Genomic DNA, 8,183 nt, shown 5'->3' with positions numbered 1-8,183 from the left:
TGGGTGAGCTAAACTAGTCTGCCTGGGGGGGGGGGGGGGTGATTTGTATATGCTCACTAACATGGAACAGCCTCATTATATTAGCCTTATCAACATATTCTATGTTAGTGAGCATACTGGGGGGGGGGGAGGGGGGGATATTGGTGAACATATACAAATCAAACAGCCCCCCCAGACCTTCGAAATTCAATAACCCCAAACGGGGCATTGCCTAGTACTCAACAGCATTCTGAATACAGAGGAACCCCTACCCCACTCTTGTATAAGTTTTAGTTTCCATCATAATGAGCCCCGCTGGGCTTGTAGACACGCTATAAATTGTACGTTGCAAGGGTGAATATAATGCACTTCATACAGAGCACAAGAAGCAGCTATACAAGTAAGTGTCTGTATGGTGACATTTAAATTGCACCTTGTTCACATTTAGTTTTTACAATTTTATAACTGTATAACAAAGGTTACATTTTAAGCCACTGGGGAAAATGGGGTATATGAGCCAGTTCTCTAGAATTGATCTAAACCAAATTATACCTCCCAGCAAGGCGTGGGGCGAACACACAATTTTTTTTTATATTAATGTGGGGGGCCCAGACACTTTGGTTGTATGGGGCCCCGAAATTCCTGATGGCGGCCCTGCTAGGGGCAACCGAGCCAGTTTCACTTTACATCATGTTTGATAAATTTACCCCATAGGGGGAGATTTCTCAAACATGGCGTAAAGTGAGCTGACCAATTTTTTCCTTTTTTTTTTCTGTTTTCCAGTTGGGGGAGTGGTTGCCTCTATTTGGTCGTGCACTCCACCTGTCTCACCCAGGTGATGCAATTATTTTTGCAGGTATTAGACGGATCTTGCATGCCCAGAGTATAGGCGTATTGTCAGGACTGGCAGGCGTAGACAAGACAAAAGACAGTGGGCCCTTGATCTGAACCCACCCACTGTCACCTGCCTACTTGCCTCAGTCGACCCTAAACGGTCGCGGACAACCACGGAGTCAGTCCCTACACTGCGTAGGTGGATACACAAAACGTAGACAGACAAACAAAACACAATGGAGGATAGTCAACTAGCAGGGTCAAAACCAAACAGACAACGCAGTACAAAATCAGAAGGAGAGCGGATAGTCAAATGTCAAGCAAGAGGTCAGAACACGGGCAGAGCAATAGCAAGGGGATTAGGACAGGGAACGCTGGGAAAGGAGCAGGGGAGCTGGGACTAGTAACAACTAATAACCAGCAGGGAACAGAGGATCTGACTGCTTTTTATCCAGGAAAAAAGACCAGGTCCAGCAGCTGATTGGAGCAGCCCAGATCCCAGCATCAAGCTCAGCTGAACAGACCTAGAAGTGCAGTAACCCCTACACTGCCAGAAGTCTGACAGGCCAGGCAGGTGTGGCTGAGAAGTGAAACACAATTCAGACACAAAACCAGTGCAACAGCAGACATAAACTCAGCGCTTCCTTGGCCGCCCGACATGGACTGAGGAGCGCAAAGTCACATTCCTAACACGTATTATACGCCATGGAGAGGCCATAGTGTACATACAGTGTAGGGTCTGCCTCGATATGAGTCCACCTTATCGTGGTGAGGCAGTTTACGCTGTTTGCAAATAGTAACCAAGAGACTCATTATTTTTGTGGGAATTTTTTGGGCAGTTGGGGGGGCTGCTTTTAATTATTTTCATGTCTATGGTGGGTCTGTATCTTGCTGTTGCGGTGAGCTGTTGCATTTTTCTGTGTTTGCAATTTCAGCCATGGCAACGTGCTCCTGCCTAGTGTGAACAGTGTTCTAGGAGAGCTGACCAATTTTTTCCTTTTTTTTCTGTAAAGTGAAACTGTCTCAGTTGCCCCCGGCAACCAATCAGATTCCACCTTTCACTCCTCACAGACTCTTTGGAAAATGAAAGGTGGTTGCTAGGGGCAACTGAGCCAGTTTCACTTTATACCATGTTTCATAAACATTTTTAGACGCATCCTTCATCTGTGTTTTGGTTGTGGGTTTGCAGCATTTATTATGCTGCAAAACCATCTTATTTTCCCCAAAAGATAGTAAAAAAGACAATATATTTAGATGACAATGTTATTTTATTTAAACATTAGCATATTATCAATTCCTACTGTGAGGAGCATCATAGTCACATTTACCCATACCAGTTCCTAGAAATGCTGATTTTTATTGTAGGAAGGAGAACATTTTATCCAGTCCCTGTTCTCCTCACTTGTCAGCTCCTGGGGTTGGTGAGTAGGCAGCAGAGACAGGTTCTCTATAGGGTTATGTAGTAATGCCATACATGCACAGCAGCCTCTCTCTCTCCCCTTGAGGGTTTCCAAGTTGGATATGTAGCTGTATATAGCTGGGATATAGCTGCAGCTCTTTTCCTATGTAAGTCCAGAATTCCTCCAATATTTGCAACGTTTCCATTGTCCATTAGAGATCCTGTTGTATTATACAGGAATGCCTCTGGTACTATACAATTCCTCTTGTAGAAAGTGTCATCCTCATGGACGTCATTGTAGAAACATGTCATCAAATGTCTTGCATCGCCAGCAGCCTCACTCCCTCCATTAGCTCCACCAGTATAGATAGAGTCTAATATACTGTATGGGAGAAGCTAAGCTTCCAGGTGGGATCCCAGTTTGTCCTGTAAGAAGAATACAAATATGTTGTTTGTTATAATGAGTTAATAAGTATTAGCTCTGTATCCCCCTCCCACCTCCCTATAAGTAATAAGACTTTACTCACCGCTTTATATTGCGTATGACACCAGTCAGCTGTTCCGGCTTTCCTCTACATGATGAGAATGACATTCAAGTAGGTAAAATACTGGATTTTGATGTCCAGATTTGGGTCAGAATATCCCCTGCATTTCGATGATCCTTCTAACCCGTTCCTCTTGTGCCTTAACATCGTTCGGCTCATTTTTAGGGAGCTTGCGTCTTTCGCTATATTCGCGAAATAGACCTGTAAGTTTCTTCTCAATATGGTCCTGTACAAAATCCTGACCAATAGAGGTAACAGAATTAAAAAATAATTTAATCAGCCAGCGCATTTTTATCAGTTAGATAAGTCCGAGCAATTGCCCAACTAACCAATCAACTCAGTGGCTAAAAAGTCTCTGGGAACACTGGGCCAGAGACAATAACAAGTAAACATTCCACTGTGACATCACAGGACTTGCTGTGACCGACCGTAACCACGGCAACATAATATGACATCACAGTACTTGCTATGATCATAATAGCAGCTACATAATATAACATCACAGTACTTGCTATGATCATAATAGCAGCTACATAATATAACATCACAGTACTTGCTATGATCATAACCACAACATAATGCTGATGCTTTATACCAATTGTCTGTTTAATAAATTAAAGGCAAACTCCACTCAAATGTGCATGGGCTAACATATAGGGTGACATTTACAAAAGTTACGGCAGGGGCGTTCACCAGGGAGAAGGCACAAACAGATTCACCCCTTTACCCTAGTGTACACCTGCTGTATCCCCCGGGGTAAGTGTAGATTTGGTGCGCGGGGCACAAGTTTGGCGTGCGCTTCTTAGTGAATTTGGCCAGGGGGAAGGGGACAGCGCTTTATTTAAGACCAGCATACGAGTACAGCGGTCTTGATAAATCTCCCCCCCCCCCCCCATAATGTTTGTTCTCTAACTATTCATTGGGAACTTTATTCACCCTGTACCAATCGTGAATGTATTATATAAATATTAGTTTCCTTCCCATTAGTGTTAGAAGTGATTTAGCATTATATGTAAGCATAACAATAATAATAATAATCATCATAACAATGACAATAATACATAATCATTATGATAATAATGGATTTCTACATTTACTTCAACGTTTTGTAGTGTCCTGTTGGTTTTGTAATATAAAATATAGGTAATGTTTGGATTTGTATTTACAATGTCAAAGGATTGGGGACTCCTAGTTACATGTTCCTGATAATTCTAATAGATAAAAAAAAAAATAGAATGGGATAGGTTACACATTGTATTATAAAGCCTTGGCCAGACTTGGAGTCTTGTGCACCCCGAGTTTTCCCTATTTCCATACAGGAAATGAATCCTATGAATCCCTATGAATCCTGTACACGCAACCCCCCCCCCCCCATCATCATGTATGGCCAACTCCCAAACATACACAAAGACGCACATATATACACACACAGAGGCACCATTAACATATATACAGATACACCACTGATGTACACACATTTACACCGGAATGTGATTACACTAGTGCAGATGTATACTCCATGGGGGAGATTTATCAAACTGGTGTAAAGTGAAATTGGCTCAGTTGCCCCTAGCAACCAATCAGATTCCACCTTTCATTCCTCACAGACTCTTTGGAAAATGAAAGGTGGAATCTGATTGGTTGCTAGGGGCAACCAAGCCAGTTTCACTTTACATCATGTTTGATTAATTTCCCCCATAGGGGGAGATTTTTCAAACATGGCGTAAAGTGAAACTGGCTCAGTTGCCCCCGGCAACCAATCAGATTCCACCTTTCACTCCTCACAGACTCTTTGGAAAATGAAAGGTGGTTGCTAGGGGCAACTGAGCCAGTTTCACTTTATACCATGTTTCATAAACATTTTTAGACGCATCCTTCATCTGTGTTTTGGTTGTGGTTTTGCAGCATTTATTATGCTGCAAAACCATCTTATGTTCCCCATCTTATGTTCCCCAAAAGATAGTAAAAAAGACAATATATTTAGATGACAATGTTATTTTATTTAAACATTAGCATATTATCAATTCCTACTGTGAGGAGCATCATAGTCACATTTACCCATACCAGTTCCTAGAAATGCTGATTTTTATTGTAGGAAGGAGAACATTTTATCCAGTCCCTGTTCTCCTCACTTGTCAGCTCCTGGGGTTGGTGAGTAGGCAGCAGAGACAGGTTCTCTATAGGGTTATGTAGTAATGCCATACATGCACAGCAGCCTCTCTCTCTCCCCTTGAGGGTTTCCAAGTTGGATATGTAGCTGGATATAGCTGGGATATAGCTGCAGCTCTTTTCCTATGTAAGTCCAGAATTCCTCCAATATTTGCAACGTTTCCATTGTCCATTAGAGATCCTGTTGTATTATACAGGAATGCCTCTGGTACTATACAATTCCTCTTGTAGAAAGTGTCATCCTCATGGACGTCATTGTAGAAACATGTCATCAAATGTCTTGCATCGCCAGCAGCCTCACTCCCTCCATTAGCTCCACCAGTATAGATAGAGTCTAATATACTGTATGGGAGAAGCTAAGCTTCCAGGTGGGATCCCAGTTTGTCCTGTAAGAAGAATACAAATATGTTGTTTGTTATAATGAGTTAATAAGTATTAGCTCTGTATCCCCCTCCCACCTCCCTATAAGTAATAAGACTTTACTCACCGTTTATATTGCGTATGACACCAGTCAGCTGTTCCGGCTTTCCTCTACATGATGAGAATGACATTCAAGTAGGTAAAATACTGGATTTTGATGTCCAGATTTGGGTCAGAATATCCCCTGCATTTCGATGATCCTTCTAACCCGTTCCTCTTGTGCCTTAACATCGTTCAGCTCATTTTTAGGGAGCTTGCGTCTTTCACTATATTCGCGAAATAGACCTGTAAGTTTCTTCTCAATATGGTCCTGTACAAAATCCTGACCAATAGAGGTAACAGAATTAAAAAATAATTTAATCAGCCAGCGCATTTTTATCAGTTAGATAAGTCCGAGCAATTGCCAAACTGACCAATCAACTCAGTGGCTAAAAAGTCTCTGAGAACACTGGGCCAGAGACAATAACAAGTAAACATTCCGCTGTGACATCACAGGACTTGCTGTGACCGACTGTAACCACGGCAACATAATGTGACATCACAGTACTTGCTATGATCATAATAGCAGCTACATAATATAACATCACAGTACTTGCTATGATCATAACCACAACATAATGCTGATGCTTTATACCAATTGTCTGTTTAATAAATTAAAGGCAAACTCCACTCAAATGTGCATGGGCTAACATATAGGGGGACATTTACAAAAGTTACGGCAGGGGCGTTCACCAGGGAGAAGGCACAAACAGATTCACCCCTTTACCCTAGTGTACACCTGCTGTATCCCCCGGGGTAAGTGTAGATTTGGTGCGCGGGGCACAAGTTAAGCGCTTCTTAGTGAATTTGGCCAGGGGGAAGGGGACAGGGCTTAATTTAAGACCAGCATACGAGTACAGCGGTCTTGATAAATCGTACCCCCCATAATGTTTGTTCTCTAACTTTTCATTGGGAACTTTATTCACCCTGTACCAATCGTGCATGTATTATATAAATATTAGTTTTCTTCCCATTAGTGTTAGAAGTGATTTAGCATTATATGTAAGCATAACAATAATAATAATAATCATCATAACAATGACAATAATACATAATCATTATGATAATAATGGATTTCTAAATTTACTTCAACTTTTTGTAGTGTCCTGTTGGTTTTGTAATATAAAATATAGGTAATGTTTGGATTTGTATTTACAATGTCAAAGGATTGGGGACTCCTAGTTACATGTTCCTGATAATTCTAATAGATAAAAAAAAAAATAGAATGGGATAGGTTACACATTGTATTATGAAGCCATGGCCAGACTTGGAGTCTTGTGCACCCCGAGTTTTCCCTATTTCCATACAGGAAATGAATCCTATGAATCCCTATGAATCCTGTACACGCAACCCCCCCCCCCCCCCCCATCATCATGTATGGCCAACTCCCAAACATACACAAAGACGCACATATATACACACACAGAGGCACCATTAACATATATACAGATACACCACTGATGTACACACATTTACACCGGAATGAGATTACACTAGTGCAGATGTATACTCCATGGGGGAGATTTATCAAACTGGTGTAAAGTGAAATTGGCTCAGTTGCCCCTAGCAACCAATCAGATTCCACCTTTCATTCCTCACAGACTCTTTGGAAAATGAAAGGTGGAATCTGATTGGTTGCTAGGGGCCAGGGCCGACGATAGGGCAGTACAAGTGGTACTGCCGTATGGGGCCCGGACCCTAAGAGACATGGGGGGGGGGGGCCCGCCGGCCGCCGCCTCCCGTCCGCTACGCTAGGGGGGCCCGCACGACCCCTCTTGCCACTTGTTTTTGAGCATCCCGAGCATTTCTCGGGATGCACTGATGGCTTCGATGGTAAAGCGATTAGAATACAGGAGCAGGACCTGTCAGCGTCCTACTCCTGTATTCCCTCCCATAGGCTGCCGGCACTTCATACCAGCAGCCTATGGGAGGCTGGGCCGTGACCTCTCCGGCAGGCGTGATGATGTGACGTTATCACGCCTGCCAGAAGTTCCTTCCCTGCGGCTCGCAAGATGGAGCCCGAAGAGGAGGAAGAGCTGCTGCCTGCAGCCACAGCGCTGATTAGGTGAGTAGGATGTTTGTTATTTTAGGGGCACCTCTGGGGGCATTATTAGCTAATGGGGGGCACCTCTGGGGGCAATATTAGTGTATGGGGGCACGTATGGGGGCACCTCTGGGGGCATTATTAGTATATGGGGGCACCTCTGGGGGCATTATTAGTGTATGGAGGCACCTCTGGCGGCATTATTAGTGTATGGGGGCACCTCTGAGGGCATTATTAGCTCATGTAGGGCACCTCTGGGGGCATTATTAGTATATGGGGGTACCTCTGGGGGCATTATTAGTGTATTAGACACCTCTGGGGGCATTATTAGTGTATGGGGGCACCTCTGGGGGCATTATTAGTATATGGGGGCACCTCTGGGGGCATTATTAGTGTATGGGGGCACCTCTGGGGGCATTATTAGTATATGGGGGCACCTCTGGGGGCATTATTAGCTCATGAGGGCACCTTTGGGGGCATTATTAGTTCATGGGGGCACCTCTGGGGGCATTATTAGCTCATAAGGGCACCTTTGGGGGCATTATTAGTTCATGGGGGCACCTCTGGGGGCATTATTAGTATATGGGGGCACCTCTGGGGGCATTATTAGCTCATGAGGGCACCTTTGGGGGCATTATTAGTTCATGTGGGCACCTCTGGGGGCATTATTAGTATATGGGGGCACCTCTGGGGGCATTATTAGCTCATAGGGGCACCTCTGGGGGCATTATTAGTGTTTGGGGCACCTCTGGGG

At 43.7% G+C, this 8,183-nt stretch overlaps 2 long non-coding RNA genes across 2 annotated transcripts; both read right to left on the bottom strand.

Annotated features, from left to right (window-relative positions):
- Positions 1-2,062: 2,062 nt before the first annotated feature.
- LOC138802046 (uncharacterized) lies at positions 2,063-3,094 on the bottom strand. Its single transcript, XR_011364668.1, has 2 exons — positions 2,740-3,094; positions 2,063-2,638 (listed from the first exon to the last, which is right to left on the bottom strand). It is a non-coding gene; the product is annotated as an uncharacterized lncRNA (long non-coding RNA).
- Positions 3,095-4,736: 1,642 nt separating this feature from the next.
- On the bottom strand, positions 4,737-5,726 carry LOC138802045 (uncharacterized). The gene is made up of 2 exons (XR_011364667.1): positions 5,414-5,726; positions 4,737-5,312 (listed from the first exon to the last, which is right to left on the bottom strand). It is a non-coding gene; the product is annotated as an uncharacterized lncRNA (long non-coding RNA).
- Between the last annotated feature and the right edge of the window lie 2,457 nt (positions 5,727-8,183).

Source organism: Dendropsophus ebraccatus, chromosome 9, assembly GCF_027789765.1.
Source record: "Dendropsophus ebraccatus isolate aDenEbr1 chromosome 9, aDenEbr1.pat, whole genome shotgun sequence".
In the NCBI taxonomy this organism is placed as follows: Eukaryota; Metazoa; Chordata; class Amphibia; order Anura; family Hylidae; genus Dendropsophus; species Dendropsophus ebraccatus.
This window is presented reverse-complemented; position numbering and strand designations above follow the sequence as displayed.